The sequence below is a fragment of the Heteronotia binoei genome, chromosome 17 (genome assembly GCF_032191835.1).
Source record: "Heteronotia binoei isolate CCM8104 ecotype False Entrance Well chromosome 17, APGP_CSIRO_Hbin_v1, whole genome shotgun sequence".
In the NCBI taxonomy this organism is placed as follows: Eukaryota; Metazoa; Chordata; class Lepidosauria; order Squamata; family Gekkonidae; genus Heteronotia; species Heteronotia binoei.
In genome coordinates this window covers 41,858,377-41,873,564 of record NC_083239.1, presented here as the reverse complement: position 1 = coordinate 41,873,564, position 15,188 = coordinate 41,858,377, and positions in this window count along the sequence as shown.

The window sequence follows — 15,188 nt, the reverse complement described above, 5'->3', positions numbered from 1 at the left end:
GCTCAAACATAGAACAAAATCTGTGCAATATTCAAAAACTTAAGAAAAGCCTTGCTGGATCACACCACAGGTCTATCTTGTCCAGTTTCCTGGCTCTCCCACTGGCTAATCAGTTGTCCCACAGGGCATAGAGACCAGAGCCTGCCCTGATGCTGCTGCCTAGCACTGATGTTCAGAGTTTCATTGCCTTTCAGTCCGTTTTATTTGGGCCAACTGAATTAGCACAAAATACTGCATCAGCCTTTGAGCTCAACAGATCTCTTCAGCAAGCTGGGCATTAGAAGGCAGAATTCTCATGCCCTGTCCTTATGGTCTGATCTTAGAACAGGGGTGGCCAAACTTATTTAATGTAAGAGCCACATAGAATAAATGCTAGATGTTTGAGGGAGGGAGGGAAGGAAGGAAGATAGATGGGAGGAGGGAGGGAGAGGTGGAAAGAAAGCAACTAAGTTTAAATGCATTCTTTAAGCTGCTGGCTTGGCGAAGTGATTCTCCAAGCTGGCCGATGGGGTAGTGCAGGATTCGAAAGCCACACTATGTATGAAAAAGCCACATGTGGCTTCCGAGCCACAGTTTGGCCACCCCTATCTTAGATGTATTCTTTCTGAGATACCCATAAGCAGGCCTCAGATTCAGTGGGAGCTCACAGGAGCACAGCTCCTGAACCTTTTGGTGTAGTGGTTAAGTGTGCGGACTCTTATCTGGGAGAACCGGGTTTGATTCCCCACTCCTCCACTTGCACCTGCTAGCATGGCCTTGGGTCCGCCATAGCTCTGGCAGAGGTTGTCCTTGAAAGGGCAGCTGCTGTGAGAGCCCTCTCCAGCCCCACCCACCTCACAGGGTGTCTGTTGTGGGGGAGGAAGGTAAAGGAGATTGTGAGCCGCTCTGAGACTCTTCAGAGTGGAGGGCGGGATGTAAATCCAATATCTTCTTCTTCTTTCTGAGAGTTCCACCTCCTCCTGGTTGTTCCACTTCCTTGTCCATTGAATGGTATGTGCAGCTGCATAACAATCCCTGGATGAGCTCCACCACCTGTTGTTCTACAAAATGACTGCTGCCCATAAGCAATTAGCTGCTTCTTCATTTTTAAAAAAATTGTAACATCCAACCTGAAAAAGAGTTCTGTTGAGCTCAAAAGCTGGCACAGTGTTCTGTATCAATTTGGTTGGTCCCAATAAAAAGTAGTTTGGAGATTTTGTTCTTGTTTATTGGAGTTTGCGTGGACAATTATGGCTGTACATTTTTTTTTCTATTGCACAGGATCCTGGGTATTGCCACGGACACCGACGGAAAACTTGCATCCCAGTTTTTCAAGCTATCATCAGTTTTCATCCCAGTTTTTCAAGCATCCCAGTTTTTCAAGCTATCATTAATGTTTTTTTAGTTGCCCTAATGTTCATATTCTTTTTTTTTAAAGTTCTTTAGGTAATCTGGAACAGTACACAGTTACCTGAAATTAGCCTTAGCACATTTATTTATTTAGGATTTATATCCCGCCCTTCCCACGAATGGCTCAGGGCGGCTGTGTGTGCTCATATGTGCTGTGTGTGTGTCCTCCTCCCACATGGTTTTCTTAACCAAAACTGCACACCGTGGTCAGTTGTTTCCCCTATGAAGGATAAAAAAGAGGGAAAAGAGCACAAGGAGGGAGATGGATTCAGCGCTCCCTCCTCTAGCCCCACCTCTCAGAAATGCCAGCACCTTTCACAGTTAAGTTTTGGTTCAAAAACAAAACAGCAGTTGATCTGATTGTGTATCTCCTGCCTAACTGGAAATGTGGCCCTTAGTTTCCATGGCAATTTCTCTCGGTGTGGCAGCTAGAGTGCTGGACTAGGATCCGAGAGACCCAGGTTCCAATCTCCACTGCCACAGAAGCCTGCCAGTTTTTCTCCCTCAGCCCCAGTGTATCTCACAAGGTTGTTGTTTGGATAAAATGGAGGAGCAGAGGATGATGTCAGCCACTTTGGATCCCTTTTGGATATACATAATCAATCCATTAAGCAGCAGCAACAACAGCAGCACAACTTCTACTTAATGTAGTCAGGATCAAGGGCCTCGCTAGATGGCGCTGTTTCCTCACAATCTATCGACCAGTAAGCCAAATGTGTCACTGGAGGGTGCTCTCCAGCTAAAGAAGCTGGTTGAGGGTTCTGAAGCAAACTGCCTTGGAAAATATTTTTGTCAAGAAGGTGCTGGAGTGTGGGAGGTCAATTAAAATGCCTCCTAAGGTAATCAGTCGCAGCTTCCCTAATATTGCCACAGGCACTGGGTTTTTTTGAGTCTATTTTTAAGAGTGAGTGATGGTATCACTTTACTCTGCTCTGGTAAGATCTCACCTGGAGTATTGTATTCAGTTTTGGGCACCACATTTTAAGAAGGATATAGAAAAGCTGGAACAGGTCCAGAAGAGGGCAACAAAGATGGTGAGGGGTCTGGAGACCAAGTCCTATGAAGAAAGGTTGAAGGAGCTGGGCATGTTTAGCCAGGAGAGGAGGAAGCTGAGAGGTGATGGGATCACCATCTTCAAGTCCTTGAAGGGCTGTCAGATTGAGGATGATGTAGAATTGTTTTCTGTGGCCCCAGAAGGTAGGACCAAAACCAATGGGTTGAAATTAAAAGAGTTTCCAGCTCAACATTAGGAAGAACTCCCGTTAGAGCAGTTCCTCAGTGGAACAGGCTTCCTTGGAAGGTGGTGGGCTCTCCTTCCTTGGAGGTTTTTAAACAGAGGCTAGATGGCCATCTGACAGCAATGAGGATCCTGTGAATTTAGGGGAGGTATTTGTGAGTTTCCTGCATTGTGCAGGGGGATGGACTCGATGACCCTGGAGGTACCTTCCAACTCTATGATTCTATGAGTGTTATAAACCACCCACGGCTCTCTTCCAAGCAGGTATCCTAGGAAGGCCACATCCTACATCATGGCACATTTCTCCAAAGGTAGAGCAGGCTCCTGGACATTTCCATGCGTGGACGAAAAACTAGGACCACATGCTGAAAAATCTGAGACACAAGAGGAGCCATGTAGTAGCCTGTTCATCTACCCATGTTCATTAAGCTTATTTTGGTGGTACAAATTAGCATCTTGTTAAGGGCTCCTCATTCCTAACTGGTGAGTGGAGGGTCTGTGGCCGGGTATTCTGTGAGAGAAAAGAGAAGCCCTGTACCTGCTGCGGTGCCCTGTCCATCAAATCTCCCCTCAGGCATTAGTTAGTTTATTTGAAAGCCAGCTTTACTTTATAAATCAACTTTATGCAGATATAGGCTAAATGGTTAGGCTAAATGCAGGGTTATGAATGGTTATTTGTTTTTAGATGCATTTAAATGGTCTATGTCCTTTTTTGGGTGTTGATGTGTTGGTATGTTTGTGGAAGAGCACCTCATTTCGTTGCTCTCTTTTTCTTTTTTGAGAACAATGACAATAAATTTATCTATCTATATATTCTTTACCTTATTAAGTACCTTATTTTTTTGTTAAATAAGACTTTGTTGTTCATCTCCATCTGTATAGCCAGTTTGGTGTAGTGGTTAAGTGCATGGACTCTTATCTGGAAGAACCGGGTTTGATTCCCCACTCCTCCACTTGCAGCTGCTGGCATAGCCTTGGGTCAGCCATAGCTCCGGCAGAGGTTGTCCTTGAAAGGGAAGCTGCTGTGAGAGCCCTCTCAGCCCCACCCACCTCACAGGGTGTCTGTTGTAAGGGAGAAGATATAGGAAGATTGTAAGCTACTGACTCTGAGTCTCTGATTCACAGAGAAGGGCAGGGTATAAATCTGCAGTCATTGTCTTCTTCTTTTTCCTAGATTTTGAATTCTGATGGCAAGCAGAGGGCCCAGCCTCAAAGTCTCGCTACCTTTCTGGAGTGCTTCACGTTCAGTGCAGAAGCACAATGTGGGCCCGTGCACCATGATCTGGAACAAAGGGTTTCTCCATCCAATGAACAGTCTTGCTTCCATCCTCTTGCAAATGATGACCTTTCACTCTGTTTAAGAAAGGGGATCCTTTTTTCCCATCTAGACCCTATCAAGTTTGCCTTCCCTAATTCTTGCAGTGATCTCACAGTTCCCAGGCTTTTCATGTCTCTCCCCCTCTTTCCATCTTGTTGGTGTTCATAGTTATAACTTCTCCTTTCTTGTCGGGTTTCCCCCCCTCCCCCAGCTGGAAGGTGTTAATGTTTGCCGTGAACAAATATTTGCAGAAAATGCCCCATGAGTTCAAAGTCTTCTTTGCTGATGCCCATCTCTCATATATGCCAGGCTGCCCATCCCTGCTTTGTTCGTTTGTTCTGCCTTTCTTTGTTTAAAACAATTTTATTCAGTAACATATGGTAACAATATCTATTTCTTGCATCGTTAATAACTTCTTTTTATCTATCCCATATATTACTTTCTAACCACCCCTCCCCCCGTTACTTGACCCTCGCCGGTGTTATTTACTTAAAATACTAACATTTAAAGGTACCCTTAACTAATAAAAACAAAGATTAATATTCTTCTTCCTTCTAAGACTTAATCATTATCAAAAATTGTCCAATGTCCTTTTATTTTCCACTCTTTTTCTACATATCTTCTAAACTTTTTCCACTCCATCTTAAAAACTTCTAAGTCATAGTCTCTTAAAATTCTTGTTAATTTGTCCATTTCACTCCATGTCATAACTTTTACAATCCAATCCCATTTTTCTGGCATTTTTTCTTGCTTCCACAACTCCGCATACAGTGTCCTAGCAGCTGAAAACAAATACCAGATTATAGTTCTATCTTCATTTGGAAATTTTTCCATTTGTAATCCCAACAGAAAAGTCTCTGCAACTTTCTTAAATTCGTATCCCAAGATCCTAGAAATTTCTTGTGGAATCATCTGCCAATACTTTTTTGCTCTTTCACAAGTCCACCACATATGGTAGAAAGAACCTTCATGTTTTTTACATTTCCAACATCTATCTGGCATCTTATTGTTCATCTTTGCAAACTTTTTAGGAGTCATATACCATCTGTACATCATTTTAAAACAGTTCTATTTAATACTATGACGTCGAAAGCTTTATATAATTCTTTATAAAGCTTTATATAATTCTTCCACAAATATTCCCAAGTTTCCATCTGTATTTCTATATTTACATTAATTGCCCACTTAATCATTTGAAATTTCACTACTTCATCTTCCATAGACCATTTTAAAAATAATTTATATAATTTTGAAATTAATTTTTTATTGTCTCCAAGCAGAACTTTTTCCATTTCTGTTTTCTCTCTTCTTATTCCTTTTGTTTTAATATCATTTTCCACTAAGCTCTTTATTTGTTGCATGTGGAACCAATCATATTTATTATTCAACTCTTCAGCAGTTTTCAATTCTATTTTGCCACTTTGTATTTTTAATAGTTGATTGTATGACAACCACTTTTCTTCACCCGTCTCAGCTGTTATTTTTATTACTTCTGCTGGCACTATCCATAACAATTTTCTCTCATCCCTATACTTCTTATATTTCATCCAAGTATTTAGCAAATTATTTCTTATATAATGCTTAGAGAAAAAAACATCCATCTTTTTCCCCCATAGTACATATAAGCATGCCAGCCAAATTTATTTCCATGACCTTCCAACGCTAAAAGTTTTTTGTTTAACAGTGTCACCCATTCTTTTATCCACACTAGACAAACTGCTTCATGATATAATTTTAAATCTGGTAATTGGAATCCTCCTCTCTCTTTTGCATCTATTAAGATTTTCATTTTGATCCTTGGTTTCTTCCCAGCCAGCACAAACTCTGAAATTTTCCTTTGCCATTTATTAAATTGTTTACTGTCTTTCACAATTGGAATAGTTTGAAACAAATACATTATTCTTGGCAGAATATTCATCTTAATTGCAGCAATTCTGCCAAGCAATGACAAATTAAGTTTATTCCATTTTATCATCTCTTCATCCATTTACGCCATAGCTTCTCATAATTGTTTTTAAACAAGTCAATATTCTTCCTTGTTATCTCCACACCCAAATATTTTACCTTAGAGGTAACTTCACATCCCGTTATCGTCTGCAATTCCTTTTGTTTGCTTACTTGCATATTTTTACATAGAAGTTTTGATTTTTCTTTATTAATACACAGTCCTGCCAATTCCCCATATTCTTGTATTTTAGCTAAAAACAAAGGTGTGACTTGTATGGGCTATTCATTTATAAACATATCATCTGCAAATGCTCTATATTTGTAAGTAAATCCGTTTACTTTTAATCCTTCTATTTCTTTATCTTCTTGGATTTGCATCAGTAAGATTTGGTTTGTTCTGCCTTTCACTCTGTTTTCTGCTTTCTAGAATACAGAGGGAAATTGGAAAAGATAGGGATAGGAGCTGGGGAGTTGTCTTTTAGCATGGAGGGTAGACTTCGGGCAGAAAAGAGGGTGTGGGAATTTCAGTTTCAGCTCTTTTAATAATATATTAAGATTAAGTAGCAGCTCTTCTTACATTCTTACAGTTGGCTTTTTTGGTAGAAAAAGCCCAGCAGGAACTCATTGCATATTAGGCCACACCCCCAGTGTCACTATTGTTTCATATAGGGCTTTTTTGGTAGAAAAAGCCAAGTAGGAATTCATTTGCATGTTAGGGCACACTCCCTGATGCCAAGCCAGCCGGAACTGCGTTCCTGTGCATTCCTGCTTAAAAAAAGCCCTGCGTTTTTAAATAGTACAATTATATCTCACTTTCCTCCGTTTTATTTTCACAACCAGGGCTATTTTGCAGCAGGAACTCCTTTGCCTCTTAGGCCACACACACCCCTGATGTAGCCAATCCTCCTGGAGCTTATAGTAGGCCCTGTACAAAGAACCCTGTAAGCTCTTGGAGGATTGGCTACATCAAAGATGTGTGGCCTAAGAGGCAAAGGAGTCCCTGCTACAAAGAAAAGCCCTGCTCACAACAAACTTGGGAGGTAGGGTAGGCTGAGAGTGTGCGACTGGCCCAAGGTCACCCAGCAAGCTTTCATGGCTGAATGCGGATTCGAATCTGGGTCTCCCAGATGCTAGTTCAACACTACATCACCACTACTGCCTCTTGGGATACTAAGTTCCTATTCCAAATAGAATTTTCCTTATAATTAATTGTGTGTACAAATATTTATGTTCATTAAGCGTTTAGACCTTAAAAGTTAAGTTAGTCTAATCCAGGGGTGGCCAAACTTGCTAAACGTAAGAGCCACATAGAATAAACGTCAGATGTTTGAGAGCCGCAAGACGTGAATGTCAATGGTTTGAGAGCAGGAAGGAAGGAAAATAGATTGGGGAGTGGAAAGAAAGCAACTTTAACTTTAAATGTATTGTCCAAGTCACCATTTGGCTTGGCTTGGAGAAAAGATTTAATGAGACAAATGCCCTCTCCAAGCCGGCCAATGGAGTGGCGGTAGCTTTGAGAGTCACATAATATGAATTAAAGAGCCACAGTTTGCACACTCCTGGTCTAATCATACAACCGTGGGGGCAGGGGGTGGGGGGGAGGCAGATCCTTTAACTTGTCAGACCATGCATTTTGACAGATTGGAAGACTTTCCCAATGACGAGGGAAATCCAAACAAGCAGCAGTAACAAAATACCATAGAGGGTCCTGTAGACCGCTTGAATCTGGATCAACAGTAGTCAAGAGTAGAAAAGAGAAACTGTACTTAAGCTTCTAAGTGCATTTGGCAGGGGTTACAAAATTGGTTACAAGGGGTTACAAAGTTTTGTGAACAGTGCTTTCTAACAAGTCGTGCCATTGGTCTTTCTAGCTCAGTACCATTTATTCTCATTGGAGAACCAAAGTACTACGCTGGTTAGAGCAGAGGTGTTAAACTCATTTATTATGAGGGCTGGATCTGACATAATTGACACCTTGTTGGGCCGGGCCTGGCTGTGTTGGGCTGGGCCATGTGTGTACCTATTTTAGATTAGGTAGCTGAGATATAAACTTTTTAAAGGACACAGGCTAACACAACTAAAGTTAAAAAAAAACTTAAAATAAAACATGCTTAAAACATTAATACTAGCTGGTCTTAAAGGTGCTTTCTCTGTATTTCTCCCATGGGATCCAGGGAGCTGGGCAAAGGAAGCTCTGGCTCTTTCCGCCGAAAGTAGTTGAAAATAGTAAGAGAAAGGTTATATCTATTTTGTTATCCATAGCTAAGAGTGAACTAGCTATGAAATGGAAGGATAAAAAAACCTCCATCTTTGAGTCACTGGAAGGATAAAATATGGGATTATTTCATTTTAACAAAAATGGCGTATTATTCCTCAAATTTTTCTCCTCAATCTTTTGAAAAAAAAGTTGCGATACCTTGGTTTCCAGTTGTGACTTATCTTATGAATAATGATATTTTACCACAAAATCCTGTATATCATAACCTGATATATTTTTAGTTGACTGTAATGAAATCATTTGTTCAATAAAATTCCTTTTTATCGGGGGGGGGGGGTGGGGAGAAAGAAATACATTTGCCCTTGTATTTGGAAAAAAAATGCAGAAAGAAGCAAGAGAGAGGAAGAGGGAAGCAGACAAGAGCCAGTTGCTTGGGGGCCTGATAGGAGCCCTCCGGGGGCCTGATTTGGCCCCTGAGCCGCATGTTTGACTCCCCGCGGTTAGAGGACCAGATTTATTGTGTACTCTGTCTGCGTGCACAAAAAACAACCCGGCAAACTGGATCAGGCTACTTGTGGGCAGCCTGAATTGCCTGCTGAGCCATCAGCTCCCGTCTCATGACAGGAGAACAGGAGATGAGTCGAACAGATGGGTGTTTGGGCATTCTCCAGTCTTTACACCCAGGCCTCATTCTGAGCAGGAGCTCACAGGAACAGAGCTCCAGAACGTCTACATTTTATTGTGCTCTTGCTTTCTTAAAGACCCCCTCCCCCCCCAAAAAAAAATCTTGCTTCTAGGCTCCATTGTTCAAACCCCCTGTGAGAACTCTGCTGAATTCTAAGATTTGACAAACTTTCTAATATTTTCTCACACACAAAAAAATGGGAAAATAACCAAAACATGTAAAACAGGCAGATGGAAATCTTCCTCGTGCCACTGAGACAGGAGGAAGTCATTTAAAAAGTATGATGGGAGTAAGGTTTTATCATGACAATTATAATTCAAGAAGCATTTTAAGGTAGATGCTGAGATAATATAATTTAGTACACCTTCTGGTGATGTCGGGGGGGGTGTGGCATATGCAAATGAGTTATGCTACTGTGCTCCATCCTCCTGCCTGGTCCTTTTAACTGGAGATGCTGGGGATTGAACCAGGGACCTTCTGCATGCCAAGCAGATGATCTACCACTGAGCTACAGCCCCACTTCATGGCTCTCCAGAGTCTCAGGTGGAGGTCTTTCCCATCACCTCCTGCCTGGTCCTTTTAACTGGATTAACTGCTGGGGATTGAACATGGGACCTTCTGCATGCCAAGCAGATACTCTATCATTGAGCTACAGTCCCACTTCAAGGCTCTCCAGGGTCTCAGGCAGAGGTCTTTCCCATTACCTCCTACCTGGTCCTTTTAACTGGAGATGCCGGAGATTGAACCTGGGACCTTCTGCATGCCAAACAAATACTCTGCACCACTGAGCTGCAACTGCACTTTGTGGCTCTCCAAGGTCTCAGGTGGAAGTCTTTCCCATTACCTCCTGCTTGGTCCTTTTAACTGGAGATTCTGGGGATTGAACGTGGGACTTTCTGCATGCCAAGCAGATACTCTACCACTGAGCTACAGCCTCACTTCCTGGCTCTGCAGGGTCTCAGGCAGAGGTCTTTCCATGTCACCTTCTGCCTGGTCCTTTTAACTGGAGATGCCGGAAACAGAGTTATGTGCAGCCTTTTGGACCTATTCCGAATGATATAACAGAAGGCGATTTTGCTGTCTGTTGTTGCGTGGCTCTTTGGTTTTACTGTTTTGGCGACAAACACGCCTGTATATGTTTTAAGTCCTCTCCCGTACGCACCACGGTTCAAAGCTTCTCTAGTGAGCAGGGCTTTTTTGTAGAAAAAACTCCAGCAGGAGCTCATTTGCATATTTGGCCACACCCCCTGATGACACCATTGTTCCACACAGGACTTTTTTGCATGAAAAACCCAGCTGGAACTCATTTGCATGTTAGGCCACACCCCCTGACACCAAGCTAGCCGGAACTGTGTTCCGGTGCCTTCCTGCTCAAAAAAAGCCCTGGGAAATGGCCAAAACCTCCTACTACTGTAGGTAGTGATCAAAATCTCTGCCTTGCCATGGAGACTGCTATCAGGGCGGGCAGCCTAAAAGGGCCCCTTTTAAGATCACCCCAATATTTGAAGAAGACTGCAGATTTATGGTCTTATGACTTATGGTTTATGGTCAGGGACCTGCCTATCTACGGGACCGCCTTTCCCCATATATCCCCCAGAGAGCACTGCGATCAGGGACAAAAAAATCTGCTGTCTGCCCCTGGCCCAAAAGAAGCCAGGCTATGCGTAACAAGATCCAGGGCTTTCTCGGTGGCAGCACCAGAACTTTGGAACACCCTCCCAGAAGCTATAAGGGCCCTGCGGGATTTGTCGGTGTTCCGCAGGGCCTGCAAGACCGAACTGTTTAGACAAGCTTTTCTGGTTGACTGAAAATGGGCTGCCACCGGACATCCTACAGAAGCTGGCGATCGTAGTCAGAACCCAATACCGCCAGACTGGATTGAGACAGCGCAAATAGTTTTAAATTGATAAGTGAACTATGTTTTTATATGTTTTATGGAATTGATTGTTTTTATGATATTGTAAGCCGCCCTGAGTCCGCTTGCGGAGAGGGCGGGATATAAATGTAAAGTAATAAATAAATAAATAAAATAAATATACCCCACCCTTCTCTCTGAATCAGAGACTCAGAGCGGCTTTCAATCTCCTATATCTTCTCCCCCCACAACAGACACCCTGTGCGGTGGGTGGGGCTCTCACAGCAGCTGCCCTTTCAAGGACAACTCCTGCGAGAGCTATGGCTGACCCAAGGCCATTCCAGCAGCTGTAAGTGGAGGAGTGGGGAATCAAACCCACTTAACCGCTACACCAAACTGGCTCTCTCTACACCAAACTGGCAAACAGGGCAGTGCTTGGGTCAAAGCGGACCAAGAGGGATGCCTGGGAAAACAGTTTCAAACTCAAGTTAGAGGGGCTGGCTGGTATGACCTGGTCCTTGCCCGGGAGAGATAACGCGACTTTAGAACAATGGGTCAGGCAGGACTTATTGATTCACCCAGCATCATCCCATCCACACCCCAGTCTCACTTCCCCTTCGCCCACTGCTTTTGATTAAGCGGTGTTTAATCAAGGCTTAAGTCATCCTTCCCGTCCGGTGTTTGCAGAGCCATCTAACCTCCTCCTGCCTTTTTGTCTACCTCTGAGAGAACCAAGGCCGGCCCTAGAGTGCCTGGCACCTTAGGCAAGGCTAACGTCTGGTGTCCCCCACCCCCCACACTGATAATATCACCAAGTAAATGCCAATATGGCGCCCCCAGAAGACCACCGCCCTAGGCAATCACCTAGTTTGCCTAATGGCAGAGCTGGCCCTGGAGAGAACCATTGTTTTGTATTCCTCTGGCGTGGAGTCAACCTGTCTCAGGATATGTTTAGCTCTATAAACATGTCAACCAGGGCTCTTTTTCTAGCAGGAGCGCCTCTGCCTATTAGGCCACGCCCCCCTGATGTAGCCAATCCTCCAAGAGCTTAGAGCGCTCTTCGTACAGGGCCTACTGTAAGCTCCAGGAGGATTGGCTACATCAGGGGGTGTGGCCTAATATGCAGAGGAGCTCCTGCTAGGAAAAGAGTCACCCAGCTGATCCAACTCTGTGCTTGTGTGTGTGTGTGTGTCCCCAGATCCCTTCTCACAGTCCCACTTGCATGGGGGTCTTCCTCTCTCACAAAAATAAAGAGAGAAAGTTTGGGGTAGTGGTTAAGAGCAGCAGACTCTAATCTGGAGAACTGGGTTTGATTCCCTGCTCTTCCTCCACATGTAGCCAGCTAGGTGACGTTAGGTCAGTCGCAGTTCTCCCAGAGAACTCTCAGCCTCACCTACCCCACAGGGTGTCTGTTGTGAGGAGTGGAAGGGAAGGCGATCGTAAGCTGTTCTGAGATTCAGAGCAAGCAGGTAAATCAAGGAGGGAAATCCGAAAGATTAATGCGTGTCGAAGCAATGAACTGCTCATAACCAAAAGCCTGGTCAGGGTTGACCAGATCAGATCAGTGGAAATTCACCATGTGTAATTTGTTGAGTTGGTACTGCAGTACCACCATCTGGCCATCAGTAATGGTGGCGCCAAAGTGTGGTAAGGAATGGGTCAATAACTCCCACTCTAGCAAGGTAGCCTAGTGGCAAAGGTATCACTGTGACATCAGTGTGTGCATGCATCTTTGTTTTACCCAGGCATACTTAGATCTTCAGCATCCGTGAAACTTATAAAACTTAGACTGATTTCACACTCACTTTATGCCGCTCTCACATTCGTCTTCTCAGCGCGGCTTCCTTCCGATTTCCCACTATCTGCCCCGGGGCTGCAGCAAGGATCGGCATTTTCGTGCAGCAAACAGAAAACGCTAAAAACCAGTTTCTGTTTGCTGCGCGAAAACACCGATGCTTGCTGCAGCCCCAGGACAGATAGTGTGAAATCGGAAGGAAGCCGCGCTGAGAAGACGAACGTGAGAGCAGCGTAAGGTGAGTGCGAAATCGGTCTTACAGAAAAATACTGTGTGTGTATTGGGGGGATCTACCACACCCAAATCTTAAACGAAATAGCTAGAGAAGATGCTTCAAGTCACTAACCTTTTTTGGCATCTGAGTATATATTGCAGGTGTGCTAGGCTCTAGCTGGTGGATAAGAAATGTTTTAACAGTACGCTTACCTCACAAATATACTAGGCTCGGACGTCCCTAGGCCTCGAGTGAAGGTTTTCTTTCAAGCAACCTAGTCTTCAGCAATAACTGCCCTCAACTGTCAAACTTCTGTGGCTGAAGCTTCCACCTCTGCTTTTGGAATGTCCAAACGCATTCCGTGACATCACAGTGTATCTCCGTTGACTCACTTACTTTGTTGTCACAAAGGTATCCAGATTGCCGGTGCGCATTGTAAAATGCCACCTGTCTTACACGGAAATAGAAATCTGATATCTTCGGCAATGCATACAGAAGTCTGCAATACATGGAGAATAAAGCCAGTTTGCAGTACATGGAGAACAAAGCCACCAGGAGGTCTGGCATCCCTGCACCAGACAAATCTCAAAGCAGGGCTTTCTTGTAGCTGGAACTCCTTTGCATATTAGGCCACACATCTCTGATGTAGCCAATCCTCCTGGAGCTTACAGTAGGCCCTGTAAGAAGAGCCCTGTAAGCTCTTGGAGGATTGGCTACATCAAGAGGTGGGGCCTAATATGCAAAGGCGTTCCTGCTACAAAACGTTCTGCTCAAGGGGAAAGGTGTTCCAGACATACCCTGTTTCTGGTCACCACCTTTCTAAACTCTGAAAGGGGGGGCACAGAAAGAAGGCTTCGAATGGCAAATCTTAACACATGGGGGGGAGGAATGGATAGTATGGGACAACCACCCTTTGAGGGAGATTAGGCTGAGAGGGAGACAGTGATTGTCCCAAGGTCACCCAGTGAGCTTCCATGGCTGAGTGAGGATTCAAATCAAGGTCAAAGACTGGTTTTGTGTGCCGCCAAAAATGTAGGGCTTTCTAGGTTAACCGGGGCCACTTTCACCCAACGCAATGGCTACATAAAAGATTCCCATCAGTCCATATCAGTTAAAATTCCCGTGCCAGCATTTTGAAGCAACTGGTTATTGTGGACCTCCATCAAGGGCGGTCTTCTAAAGAGGGCATTACAGTAGCCTACCCACCACATGTCTGCAGAAGATGCACGATCCACTTCTCTTCCCAATCCACAACTAGAAGTAATTGGGTGTTAGCAGTGTCCTGTTAACATCTGAGCACACGCTGTGCTGGTCTGACAGCCATCCAAATTTACCCAATGTACCCACTAGGGTTAACAAGTCCAATTCAAGAAATATCTGGGGACTTTGGGGGCGGAGCCAGGAGCAAGGTTGTGACAAGCATAATGGAGCTCCAAAGGGAGTTCCGGCCATCACATTTAAAGGGACTGCACACCTTTTAAATGCCTTCCCTCCTTTGGAAATAATGAAGGATAGGGGCACCTTCTTTGCGGGCTCATAGAATTGGACCTCCTGGTCCAATCCTTTTGAAAGTTGGAGGGTATTTTGGAGAGAGGCACTCGATGCTATGCTGAAAATTTGGGGTGCATTGCCCCGCAGAGCCCCAGTTACCTGCAGTGGCGGGGCGCCAGGCGGGGAGCCTGCCTTGGGTGCCATGCACCCAATTGTCGCCACTGCCCTCCGCCCTACTTTCTGATGACCCTGAAGCAGGGGGAGGTCCTCCAAACCAGGGGATCCCCTGCCCCCACCTGGGGATTAGGGGAAAACCGTGTTGAGAGCGTTAAATCTACCAACGCTAAAAACTTACTCACAAGTAATACTGATTTTACAATAATGCTTATAATTAATTCTGAAAACGATCAATTTTCACTTTTCTAGGAGAGAGCACCGATAGTGTCTGCTTCAAGTAACTGACCAGTAACACTGCTGGTACCGTACAGAGCACTGGTTCCAGACCAATTGCTATCAGCTTGTGGCAATGGCCGCTAAGGAGAACTGTGCTTTGTGAAATTGACCCATACGTTCTATGAATTGAGCCGTGATTCCAGAGAAATTAATCTTTTTTTGGTTGGACGAAGAATCGCATTCAAAACACGTATATTTACCGGAAACATGTCACAAACAATTAGTTTTTCTGGAAGAGAAACTCTGGCACTTTTATGTATAATTTTTCATGTATAAATTGTTCTTCCTGTATCAGTGGGCTATACATGAAATTACTTATGTGTCTTCAAATGTGCAGTGTATGTCTCTAAGTATGTATGTCCATGACAGAGAAGTGCAAATGGATCGTTTTCAGAATTAATTCTAAGCATTGTTGTAAAATCAGTATTACTTGGAACAGTTTTTAGCGTTGGTAGATTTAACGCTCTTAACACGGTTTTCCCCTAGTCTTCAGCCTTCTGTGTTTCTCGCCCCTTTTTTCTCACCCGCCTGGGGATTGGCAACCCTAGCACCCAGTGGTATTCAGCATGATCTGAGTGCCAGCATA